The 14,499-nt window shown below is 28.0% G+C and overlaps 1 long non-coding RNA gene across 1 annotated transcript; it reads left to right on the top strand.

The window, feature by feature from the left end:
• The first annotated feature begins 228 nt into the window (after positions 1–228).
• LOC142320995 (uncharacterized) lies at positions 229–14,294 on the top strand. The gene is made up of 4 exons (XR_012755541.1): positions 229–364; positions 2,113–2,223; positions 8,539–8,671; positions 13,948–14,294. It is a non-coding gene; the product is annotated as an uncharacterized LOC142320995 (long non-coding RNA).
• Positions 14,295–14,499: the final 205 nt, after the last annotated feature.

The following is a 14,499-nucleotide window of genomic DNA, read 5'->3' as shown; positions in this document are numbered from 1 at the left end:
ATAAATCCATTTATGGTAAACACATTTTATAAAATAAACATAATTACAACCTGGATAATTTTATTTACATAATAGATTTTCCAAAAAATTTTTGTAAAACCAGGAATCTCCAAAAAAAATTATATATATTGTTTTAACAATAAATTAATAAAGGAAGATATCAAATTTGAAAATGATTTCGTATTCAAATTAATCATTATCAAGTTGTCTAACTTGATTATCCCTGTACTGCCAAGAAGACCTGTTGAGTTAATATATAATTTTTTACTTACGTTTTTAATTTTAATGTTTTAAATTACAAAAAATCTCTCTACTGTGGATGGTCAAATAACCCAAAGCGTTTGGGATATAATATAAACTGTTGGTAAGGTAGATTTTTATAACAAATTATTTAACCTAACTTGCTACTTTATTTTTATAATTTGTTTTTCTGATCGGAACAAATTATAAAATTTGAAAAACGAAGTAGATGTGTATTTTTGTTCATATTAATTATGTAATCAAACACATGGAATGACGTTAAGGTAAATAAATTAATTATGAAATATTACTACAAAATAATAACAGTAAAGAAATCGCTATTGAAAAAAATTTTGAGCATATACAAATATCTGTACGTGTAGAAGTGGTCGAAGATAAATCATATAATTGTTTTTTTTTTTAAATTCATCAATAGAACAATATTGTTTCTGTAAAACTAAATCTGTTAATTGTAAAATAAATTGATGAGTAACTGATTATACAGTTACCTTTTCATAAAGTATCCATCAGTAATGATCTGATAGCCCATGTTTTTTCTCTGTTAAAAGCTAATGTTTTTAAAAAGCCCAAAACTTGGACATTACACATTATACGAGAAAATATTTAGGCATAATAAATATTCAATAACGATTACACAGTTAGTGTAAAACGGTTCAGTCAGTTTTGTTACAAACAAAATCAGTTTGATCATCCCACAAGAATTTATAAAATAAAAAACCCAGAGGTTTTGCTTTGCGGACAACAAAAATACCATCAATATCATTAATGGAATTCTGGCCATGCATCACTATGTCTACCCGAGAATCACAATGTGACTGTTTTATACATATTGTAAGTTAGACGGTTACAATCCACCCAGTGAATAATTTTTTAAAGCTCCAATTGTGCAATTTTTAATTCCATTTTAAAAACTATCCTTAGAAATAGATATAGTTGTATCATCTGTGAAAAGAGTTGTAATGAACGGCTCTAGATTTTAAAGGAAACAAAAAATTTTTCCTTGAGGCATTCCGCATCTTGAAGCGAGGACCTAAATTTACTTGTGTATTCAATAAATAATGATGAAATTTCTACTATTTCACAATTTGTGTGGTACAACTTAAAAAAGCAAGTTTCTCCTCTGATACTGATACCACAGCTACTAAATTCTTTTATCGGTATAAATAAATGTTTTATAAATATCGCAGAAAACTGAAAAACAAATTTAGCTTTATCTTAAAGAATTTAAAATATTTTCCTTAATTGAAAAATGGCTACGTCTTGTTAGAAGTGTTTGCTAATGGAAATATAAAAATTAGATTACCTTATCAATATAATGGTGCACTTACTGTTAAGCTGGCAACTTTCTTTTAGTTATCACTCATTTGAGTATGATTTTTTAAGTACGTAATAATACACATCTTACTCTGATCAAGTAGCATTTGGATAGGTAATGCAGAACATACTTTAAGAAGCGATTCAGTATATGAAAAACAGAATAAAAGTTCATTTATTACCATCAAAAGTACTATGTATTTAACTATATTATCTATCCCATTTTTGTTTTTTTAAAAATCTATTTCTCAGTAAGTTTTGAGGTATCTTGATAATATTTTATATAGTTATTACATTTTCTGATATACTAGTAGTTGTGTGACAAATAAAGCTTAATTTTGTAATAAATTTAACAATAAATTAAGCTCTAAAAAGAGAGAATAACTACAGTGAAGATAAAATTAAATTCTAAAATGGAATTATTGTTTGCAATAGTATTATACTGTAATTTACATATAAACTTATATATTTTAAAAGTTACAACCACCACATCCCCATTAATTTTTTGTGTTTTTGTTTTTTTTTTGTTCACAAAAGTTATTTGAAGGTAAAATGAAAAATAATAAATTTGTAAAATTAACAATTTAATATACTACTAAGAACAAAGTAATGCTATCAATGATAGGCTACATCAACAGCAGCTGGAAGGTGAGTTCATTTTTATTAGAAATTATAGTTTGATACTTTTCCACCACTGTACCTCTCCTGAACAACATTGTAAAATGCCAAAAGTTTGGTTTAAAATAGAATTTTTCTTTACTAGTTAATAAGTAAACTGTGATGATTATGTTAATTTTCAAATCATTATTACCTCTTCATCTCATATGTTCTATTAAAATTACATTTTTTGGCTTAACTGTTAAGAATTTTATTATGTCAAAATGACATCATTTATTAAAATATAATTTTAAACTAAGTTAAGGCGGAACTACATGCAGATGCAGTTAAAGAAATTTTTAGTGAATAACAAAGTAAATTATTTATTTCCATAATTTACAGGCAAGTTGCAATTAAAATTTATGATTTAAAGGCATTTTCATTTGATGAGCTTTTTATTCTCTTCACTTCTCTTCACCAAAAAGAAAAATATATATTGTTTGAAAATTATAATACTCCAGAAAATTTTGTAAATTCTGCATAAGAATATTGGTGGTTATAAAAATCATTTCCCCAACAGTGAAAGTTGAGATGTCACTCTTATCCCAAAAAACTTAAAATTTCCCTTGAAAATTTAGCAGATTCTCTCTTTGGTAGATACATTAAAATCCGGATATGCATCTTTTCTTATTCGAATATAAGATTTGAAGTTAACCTGGAACTTTTGATGTTATCCAAATATCACTTCATTACTAATATTGTATTGATCTTCAAGACAAATTATTTTTCATATAATTTAATTTAATTTCTCATAAGCTATAATGTAGAGCTAAGCCTTTAAATATTATAAACAAAGATTTGTAGAATCAAGAAGCAATGAGCTAATTCCAAGTTTTCCTAATCCTTTTAAATGCTTTCTCTGAACTTAAAAAAATCTATGGAATTTTTTGTTTTCTTAGATCCCTTCTAATCTTTTGTTACAAATGTCTTCCCATTCCTAAGAGCTGCTGGACACTTTTAAATGTACATTGATGTTACTACTTTTCTGCATTAATTTTTTACTTATTGTATTGCACATTTAATATTTTAATAATTAAATTGAAAACTCACAGGTTACAGTTTCCTTTCCAATCTAATATGATGAAAATGAAGATTCTATTCACGATTAAATTCTGGGATAAAAGTCCTCCATCTGACATTGCTGATAAGTCTACAAGTTATATTAGCATAATTTTTTGTTTAATGATATACAGTTCACACATAATTCAATCCACAAATAAATTATTAAATTTATCATTATGCTTTTTGTTATGAAGAAATTTGGTGAATTTCTTCAAAGCTGACCTCTCGCTGCCTGTAAGGCAGTGTTGAGTTTTTGCTTTGACTTCAGTTGGCTTAGAGGGAAGCTTCTTAAATCTGTTCGGCAAAGCAGAGAACATTTTCCTAATCTCATTAAGCCTTGATATCACTCGTCTGCGAACCGCTGGAGAGGCGCTTCGACTGCCTTCAAGAATTCCTACAACTGTTCACATTGTTACTGAAATTATGCTACATCCTCTACTCCCCTCCCTACATCCTCTTCATTTCTAACTCACCTGAGTTTTCCCATGAGACTCTTCAGATTATAAAACCGACCTCTTCGCCAGTGCATCCCTAACTAATTAGAATAAGCTAAACTAATCTATCTACTTAGCTCTGACATCTAATTCCTTGTCAGACAAGCCTTAAATGTGATAACGGTACGCAGTGAGATACGAGCAGCCGGAAACCTGATTGTCCTCATGTCACATTTCGCACCTCTTAGCGGCTGCTGAATAGTGTACCAAAGAGCAAGCAATTACGAAAAAACGTTCTGAAAAGACCATATGCTGGACTAATCGCCTTAGTCCTGGTAGTATCCATAGTTCATTACTATATGAACAAAAACAATTGCATAAATAAATAAAAAATATGTAAAAAAAAATGTTTAAAACACCACTCTTAAATAAACGCACTAAAATATAAAAAAAATAATTTTAGGACGGTATCAGAATGGATTTGGCAAGCTTTGATTTAGAATTTGAGAGGTTCAAGCCCGAGTTTCAGTTATTTTTACTCGGATTTCAATACTAGATCGTGGTTACCGGTGCTCTTTGATGGTTGGGTTTCAATTAACCACACATCTCAGTAACGGTTGACCTGAGACTGTACAAGACTACACTTCATTTACACTAATACATATCATCCCCTGAAGTAATACCTGAAGATGATTCCCGGAGGCTAAACAGGAAAATGAAGATATGATTTATTGCAATTAATATTTGACAATACTTTTTTGAAATATTGTTATAACACTGATTATGCATTTATTGGTAAATAAATCGTATGTATCTAAAAATTCGATGTATTACACAAAATTTTATAAGTTTTGAATTCAGCACCTAAAATTTGTTAAAATCATCATGTACAATTCTAGATATACATAACTTTTTTTTATGTTTGCTGAGTTTTAAAAATTCTATTAGACATTTACGGTACTTACTTTTTATTCAATCCACATTTGAAACTACGGTTGATAGTCACTTTAATTAAAATTTTCTTTATCTTCCAAAATCATTTTCCACTTTCAATATTACATTTGAGAATCGGTAACCATTTTTTTTTGCCACAGCTTCCGTGAATTAAAATACTCCCATTGTACAGCACCTACAACTCAAAATCACTTGGCAAAAAGATTAGTAATGTACATAATATGAACTGTTAATTTTTTTTTTTTTTTTTTTTTTTTTGTTTTGCGTAGGAGGAGGAAAAAGCTCTACCAGCCAACCTCTGCGCCCGCAACAGAGGTAGTGTCGGGCTCTCACCGACTAAAAAACCTCCCCCTTTATGACATAGGAACTGGACCTAACCACAAGGCAGAACATGGTTCCCATGCGACACAAAAACATTGAAAAAATCATATCATATCCTATCAATGGGGAAACCTACTAGGACCCTATTTGGGATTGGGATCGCAGACACAACTTAACCTAATAATAATAAAGTAATATCTACGTTGAACCTGAAAAACATACACAGCATATACAAAATTTTACATTTATTTTCATAAAACTTAATTTACACTACTTGTCTAAGTAATTCTAATATAATATTTATGTTGAACCTGAAACAGAAACATACACAAAAGTACACATAAAAAATGCCTACAGGAAAGTTCCTATCAGGGGACCCTACTGGGACTTGGGACCTACCTCGATTTTATCAGAATATTATACTATCAACTTAAAAGCTAAACAACTTATTTTTAACATGCAAATTTATAATATTAAACAATAATAACAAAATGTAAAATTTATGTTGAACCTGAAACAAAAACACACAAAAGTACATATAGAAAATTCCTACAGGAAAGTTCCTATCAGGGGACCCTACTGGGACTTGGGACCTACCTCGATTTTATCAGAATATTATACTATCAACTTAAAAGCTAAACAACTTATTTTTAACATGCAAATTTATAATATTAAACAATAATAACAAAATGTAAAATTTATGTTGAACCTGAAACAAAAACACACAAAAGTACATATAAAATTTCCTACAGGAAAGTTCCTATCAGGGGACCCTACTGGGACTTGGGACCTACCTCGATTTTATCAGAATATTATACTATGAACTTAAAAGCTAAACAACTTATATTTAACAAGCAAATTTATAATATTAAACAATAATAACAAAAGTAAGTACCTTTAATAGAAAATTATTCTACAGTAAAAGGGAGTACAACAATGTAAGGAGGGCCACTTACATGGCAGCTCTCCCTTAGAATATTAAATGAACCGTTGAGTTACCTGAAACAAAAGAAAATAAGACAAATTCAATTAGCAGTTGTGAAATTAGTTTTATTTTAGTTATTAAAATTCATTTCATTTATGATAGCATTGACCTTTTTCTAAAAAAATATTTATTAGCAATGATTAGGTGGTCCATTTTTACTCCATAAATAGCCTGAGGTAGAACTATTTACACAGCGATTTTTTACAGAAATAGAATCGCTAGCTAGCTAGGTACATAAGAAAAGCTGTTCCCTACTCCAGACTAGATTGATACCTAGAACACTGAATTTTTTACATCCCCAACATCGTTAGATATCCAATGAGAAATCATTGAAAAGCACAATTTTAATAGATCAAGGTGGAAGAAAATAAAGGAAAAAGTGGAGGTTAGAAAGGAGTAATCCACAAAAGGATAGCTAAACAAGACAACTCGCTCAAAGAAATTCTAAGCCTCTTTTAAGGGAGCAGGGATTCCTGTCGTACAAGATCAGAGCGCTTTTACCAAGAATAGAAGCAAAAAATTATTCTGAATTAAGGTTCACTGATATAGATGGTAACAGATCTATATCGCATCCATGTGTTATATGGACCTATTTGGCCGAGCTAAAATTTTCACCTAAGAATAATGTTGAATGGTAACAAAAATCGATACAGGATGTCGGTTCGGTATACCACCTGATCGTTTTACTAATTTTTATATTATTTTTTTTAAATCATACTTTTTTTTTGTAGAATGAACTGCATCATTTATTTTCTTATTATTTTTACAATTTTATATATGTTTCCACTTGCTTTGATTGCTCTGGTATTTAAAATTCATGAAATATTTATTTATATACCATCTACTTTGTAAGTATATTCTACAACAAGTTTTGACAAAGAGGTGCGAGCATGGTTTCATTAAATTTTCAAACCGCTGTCAGGCCATTCATTGCCAAAGCAAGCAAAACAATAAAGGACTAAACAGAATTTCCATATCAAAAAAGAAAAAACTCGTGAAACCACTTCTAAATTTTCACACAATATATCTTCTATTAAAATAATATGTTAAATGAAGATATCGCTTTGTTTCATCTATCAAAACCCGTTCTTGATCTGTAAATGTAGATAAAATTCAAATATAATTAAAAGTTTGGGGATATCTAAGTGAAGATGACTGTCACGACAATAGTTTGATTCTTATTTCATTCATTTTACACGATGAAATCTCTCAAAATCTGTTACTGTATACTGTTAACTGATAAATACTCAAAATATTATAAGAAAGGTTTAAAATATGAATAACAGTCTTCTTGAAATATAAGCCAACAAATTAAGATAATCTTATAAGTTTCATTGCAGTAACTAACAAAATTTATAAAATTTGTACGTATATATATATATATATGTATAAAATTTAACATTATATGAAATATAAACCACCTAAACACAGTAATTAGATTAGTTATACTTACCTTATTTATTTCCAATAACCGGTTTGTGCAGTCAGTACCTTGCACCTTCAGTTTGTATTAAATTATAACTTATTCTTTTTAATGATTTGTATTATAAATATTTTCACAACTACATTTATGTTCATAATATCATTTAAAATGTCACAATAGATAACATTATAATTTATGTTAAACAAGAGAACTCATTAAAAAGAATAAGTTCTAATGTAATAGAAATAGAATTTAATAAAAATTGAAGATGCAAGGTACTGTGAAAAACAGTCAGTGTAAATTAATATGGCAAGTTTAACTTATCTAAATGTGTGTTTTGGTGGTTTATATTTCAAATAAAATATATATATCAGAAACAAATTAGCCATTGACCAGATACTGGCATTTGTTGATATGTATACAAAGTTTCTGCTCTTTATTATACTTATGTTTCCTTTATTGCATTTATATTGTAATTTGCCACACAAAATTTCTGTGTTTCGTATGACATTTAATGCCAGATCTACATAAAATTATTTAAAAAGTTAGAAATAAAAGTAACTGCAGTATCAAAAGAGAAAGTTACCTATTGATGATATAAACTGGGGTCTAAAACATTGCTCTGACCCTCTCTTTTTCTGTTTAGCCTCAAACCAGCATAAGGTATTACTTCTGAGGATGATGATATGTATGAATGCAAATTAAGTGTAGTTTTATTCAGTCTCAGGTTGACCATTCCTGAAATGTGTGGTTAATTGAAACCCTACCATGAAAGAACACTGATATCCACAATCTAGTATTCAAATCCATTTAAAGTCTTTACTAGGATATGAACCTTAGAACTCTCGACTTTGAAATCATTTGATTTGCAATGATGAGTTAACCACTAGACTACACTAGGTAAAGCTCTGACCCTGGCCCTGGCCCAGGCCCATGGTACAAGGTAAGTGATAGTGGCTGGTTGAAGCCACAGAGTGAGTAGCTCCATTACTTGGTTGCTCTAACTGAAGCTAAACATTATATAAATGGATGGAGTGGCTTTTAATAAATACTAGTATTATTGTGAAATATATATGATGTAGTAAAGAATTAGTGGTACCTTAATATTTTACCATTTGGCTACACAGCTTTACATTCAGCACCACGGCTAATCCAAGGATCAAATCCATCGAGCAGCTGAAAGAATCTATTGATCTGGTACTCTGAAGATATAGGATGCAGGAGGAAGTGAAAAGTTGACGAGATGTTGAATATAACCTGGTAATCTGCATTATTTCAAGTCTCATTTTTATTTATAGTTTGTAAATTTTTGTAGTGAGGAAGATAACGTTAATTTCACAATTTGATCTTGATTGCACTTCAATTTCACACTTTATTTACACCAATCACTTATTTCCCCAACAATTTAAAAATATGTAAAATATAAAATAATTACACACTAAAAACCAGAATCAGTTCATGCCTTTTTAATATGCAAGGCAAATATATTACATATAAAAATGATTAAATTTTGAAGTAATTTGAATTACTGTGTTTTGCTAGATGGATTTTTTCAAATAATCATTCTACTTAGGATTTACCTAATTTTGCAAGCAAGTTAATTTTTTTAATAAAAAAATTAGCAAATAAAATGAAATAATTTATTATGGCACCTCTAAAATCAACTGACCCTGGTTTGAAAAAATTAAACTAACATGCAAGCATGCATCTTCTTTGCAGCAGGTGGCTGGCTGGCTGAACGCTGATTGGGGAAAGCAAAGGGGTATTCAAAATTTAAAATACTTCAAATAAAATAAAAAATTCTTAAAATTGTAAGTAGGTATAAATATGCTCTAACCTTAATTTGATTAACACCTACCACAAAAAATTAAAGAAAAAGCTTATGTAATATAATAAATATAAAATATATATATAGATATATAAAAATAAATATAAATATCCTATGTGAACCAGATTTAAAAGCTACAGTTAATTAAGAAATTGCCTCTACATCTTTACTTATTTTTTTAATTTCTTGAACTTTTTTAAAATTATTAATTTTGTCAATGAAATGAATAAAATTTAAATAATTTGTAAAAAAGGTCATTTTAATAACCTACTCATTAATATTTCAAATAAAATTATATAAAGCAATTTAAACTACAAAAGGAATTTTTACATGATTTATAGGGAGGACTTTCAGCCACTGGTAGTGAAGTGAAGTGATGAGCTGAAAAGACAAAGAAACATAACAAACATAGAATAACTATAAATATTATGAATAAACTATTTCTAACATTAACATATTTATATATCACCCCCCAAATATATAGACACATTTATATACACAGCACCCCCCCAAACCGAAACCCGATGAACGATATCGGGATGATGAAATACGGTCGCGACGCGATACGAATGCTTTATGTACCCAAAACTCGCGAGAACTATTCACTGCATACAACATAGATATTTACATTGTCAATATGTAATCAAGAATTATAATTAAAAATAATTGTTTCATATTTGGTACCTAATAAGCTCTGATGTGAATAAAGCACCCTGAACTGTGCAAGAGCACATCGAATCTCCTACCCGTTAAGGAAAAAGTTAAAATAATATACCCAGAACTGTCACAGCATATAAGATTTGCTTTGTGTGAAGCAAGAACTAAAATAATACACCCTGAACTGTCAGAGTATATCAGATTTGCTAGCTGTTGAGTAACAATCTAAAATAATATACCCTGAACTGTGCCAAAGTATATCTGCAAATTTGCTATCTGTATAATAATACTCTAATATGTGTATTTTTACAATTACTTAATTTGAAACTGTATTTCTAAAAACGAAACAGAAAAATGTTATTGATATGAAGAAATATAACTTATGGGATTTTTCTATTATTTTCAATATTAAAATAGAAGATTTTTCAAAGAAATCAATTACTCTGAGAGTTTTTAATCATAATGAATTTACTTTATTTTCCATATTTCTTTTTTTCCCTTTTGCACTTGTGCAGATGTATGCATTACCATCCAGACCTCTTAATTACCTCTTTTAAGATTCTCTTAAGAAGGCATTTTCATAGCATAATATGGCCAATCCCAGTTGGAATAAGAAAAACAAAAGTCTATAATTTATATTACAGAAAAAAAGGTAAAGTTACTAATGAATAGCAAATGGAACGAAGTTGTAATTGATGACAATCCAAGTGAAAAGGCGGTATTAAATAATGCAAATACTAAATGTAATATTGAAGTTCCCTTTATCTGTAGAATTACAGAAAAAAACTAAATCTTATTATTCAGTAATCCATAAGGAAGTCTTTTTTCATCAACTATATGAAATATAATTACAATCAAATTTTATACGTGAACAGTGGGAGGTGCAAAATGATTAATAACAGGTGACTGGTACCAATTAAATCACAAATTCTAATCTCTTATAAGAAAAGAGAATGTGCTCGATTTCAGTTTTACATGGTTTTGGAAAATGGTTTATAAAAAATATACATTTATAGAAATAAACTAATAATTTCAGTGGATAACCACCAGGCAAGATATGGCATATACTGTAGAAGACTAAATAAAACCAGGGGGTTTATATATATATAGTTTGCTCATACGAAAGGTTTAATGTAGTGTATTTTTAGGTTTAACATTTCTGTAAAAATTATCAACGGTAATAGTGATGGGCCTTTTAAATACAACTGAAATGACTCCTGACGGATATACTGTAATAGTTCCTTGATGATTCTCTACAGAAGACCAGTATACTTTCAAATACTGTTTGATGGTGTCAAAAACAGATTTATGTATCATTAGATGGTTATGGTTAGATAGAAGATCTTTTTAAATGAAAGCTAAAAAATCTGATTGTGTTATATTCATAAATTTGTTTATATGTAGATAATCAAAGGGTCATTTTAGAATTAATTGTGTTGTTAAATATGGTTATTTACTTAGTGTAATTATAAAATAAAAGCGAATTCACAAAGAAAATAAGATGCAAGACTGTTTTACATAAACAGATCAAATACGATTGAAAAAAGCCATTACTATGAATTGGCAAATCAAAAAATTCTGCTTATTTAAAAAAAAATTGTAGTAAAAATAATAAATTTAATGAAAACAGCAGAAATTGTATAAACAGCCTGTTAAGTGGTTTCTTAAAATCAATTATATTATAGTTTAACCTCTTTGAAGACACAGTTCTAATTTAATACTTGAAAAACTATTTATATTATATTTAAATTTAGATCAACTCACATACAGCAGAATGAATGATATACATAAAATACCCATCATCAAAACTTACTTAAATTAGTATAATTATGTTAGTAAGTTAATGTTAGTAAAACAATTTTTTATGATAAAACAGTTATATCTAAGCTACATAAAAAAAACATGCAATTACAAGCTACATAAAAATGCATGAAATTACTAGCCACATAACAACTACATGCAATTACAAACTACCTAATTATTTTATGTATATCATAAAATAACTGTGTATGAGCCAACAAAACCACGTTAACATAACTTGTATATAAAATATGCATAGTAAAAACATTTATCTCTCTCCAAAGAGGTTACAGTTAAATATTTAATTAAAAGGTTAGGAAAATAATGCTTATTAATATTTTATTAAAAATTGTATTATTTAAATTACATTAAAAAACCATTAAAAATTCATATAAAGAACAAAATTACAGTGTACTACTTGTTATTATGAAAATATATGGAACCTTTACAGTATATGGTCATTTGACTACTTGCTTAAAGGCATGAATATAAAATGGGATTGTATTTTTCTTCCTGTATGAAGTTTTACAAATGTCTATTATACATAATTAAATAAATTCAGTAAAATAATCGTAACTGAAAAGTAAAAGCAGTGTAAAAAATTGAAAACGATTTCAATGAAGAAATTATTTGAAATAATTGGCTAACTTTTTTATATGAATGTAGCGACAAGGGAGGTATAGGACATACCCTAACCACCAAAGTACCTAACCTAACAAAGTTAAGATTATTACATAAAAAATATATTAAAGTGTAGACTATAATTCATTTAGAAGAAAAATGAGTAATTAAAAAAATTATGCCCTTATTTTTATTTCTACCTAGTCTCCTGTAAAATCAGAAAAAAAATTTGCACCTGCTTGAAAATAATTAAAAAATATGATTAAACTTTTTTGATTGTATTACAGTATTCAGAAATTTGTGTGCCGGTTGGCAATTCACTAAACATGGTAATGGATCAAATGAAAATATTAAAAATGGATTAGAACAAGTTTTATTTGAAGTAGAATATACTGTTGGTATTTATCAGTGAACTGTACAACATTAAAATAAATTTAGGCAAAAAATTTGAAACAGGATTGGTTGATTACACAATACAACAGCTTTACAAAAGATTTCTTTATCAGGTTACAATTGAGAGACCCAGAAATGAATGCAGTTAACTACAACTGACGTCCAGGAAAAATTTAGAAACATAGGAAACAAAAATAAATTTTAAATTAACTTTAATAAATAAAAGATAATTTCTTATTATTATAAACTCTTGAGAAATAAATGAAGAATATATCTTCAATAATGGAAAATATTTGTAGAGGTGATGATAATTGGCTTTTATTTCTAGAATTTTCTAGAGAATTACAGAAAAAAGAAATTAAACAACATAGATGTGAAAATGTGTGGATGTCCAATAAGATTTAGTTCAATGATTTTGTATGAAAGAAGATTCTGATTGTTCTAGTGGGGAGGATAACACAATTATGATCTGAAAAAACTAAAAAGTTATAACTATATTTTAAATATGATATAAAACTGCACATTGTTTTTTTCCTATTCTCTTAATACAGTTTAAAAAAAAAAAATATTTCCTGTTTCAGCAATAATAATTAAAGTATTCGACACATCAAACTATAAAATTTGATATTTCCTGGGAGATATTCATTGTACTAACGTATTTGTACTTATTTTCAGTAGACAAAGGTAGTGAAGCGCAAGATAAAACATGTCTATTCAGTACAGATAAATTACATTTACTATTTATACAGATAATTTATCCAGATGCAATATAAAAATAGGCAATTCCTATAAAATTATTGAAAATATTAATACATTTTATAGCATTTTGTTGAATAAAATTAATTTTAGTTCCTACATAAAATTTATCAGTAATTAATTTTATAAAAATTTTTCCATGTTAATGTATCCATTTCAAAAAGAAAGATTACATCACCCCGTTTTTTTTTTAATTAAACAAATTTTGTAAAATGTACGATTATTATTTATGTATAATAGATATTAAATTAAAAAAAAAAATCATTAAAAAACAAAATTACGGTAGTTCAATAAATAAACTGTAACAACGTGCTTTAAAAAAACACGTTAAATTTTCCTTTTCATTAAACTGTAAATTAAGAAAGAAATGTTTAATTTAAAACCGATATATTAAAAATAATAATAAATCTATGTTGCATACAATAAAATAAATGTCCCTCACTTAAAATAATGTCCTAAATTGTGTGGTTTTCTTTTCTAGTAGATTGTTCAAAGTTCATTGTTCAAACGACGACACGCACACAGCAACGAATACGACGCAACTGAAAGGATACGACGGTCTTTTACTGCGTATGACGTTCAGAAGCAACTAAATTACCGTTCTCTGTCTCTGATTGGTCAATCATATCGAGTTGTGTAGTCACTAGAGACTCAAGCGCTCCCTCATGACGTATCTTATCCGTACACAGTTAAAACAAACAACTACAGACAATAGACATAAGAATTGAAAAACAAGTTAATTACGTTTCTGTGTTTCTGATTGGTCAATGTTATTACAGTTGTTTAATCTTTCTAATGAATCCCTCCTGACATAACTTCTTAGTAATTTTCAATAAATAGTCACTTTAAAATATAATAAATTTAAAATAAAAAGAAGGAACTAATTTCAAAACATTTTTTTTTTTTTTTTTTGCCTTTACCGATATTGAAATATTATTTTATAAAAAAAATTACGTCTTCAGAATTGCCGATGTAGTCTAAAATTAACAGAATTTTTTTGCAATAATAATTAACAGAACTGAACTTTTGTTTT

Source organism: Lycorma delicatula, chromosome 3 (genome assembly GCF_047948215.1).
Source record: "Lycorma delicatula isolate Av1 chromosome 3, ASM4794821v1, whole genome shotgun sequence".
NCBI classification, from domain to species: Eukaryota; Metazoa; Arthropoda; class Insecta; order Hemiptera; family Fulgoridae; genus Lycorma; species Lycorma delicatula.
This window is presented reverse-complemented; position numbering and strand designations above follow the sequence as displayed.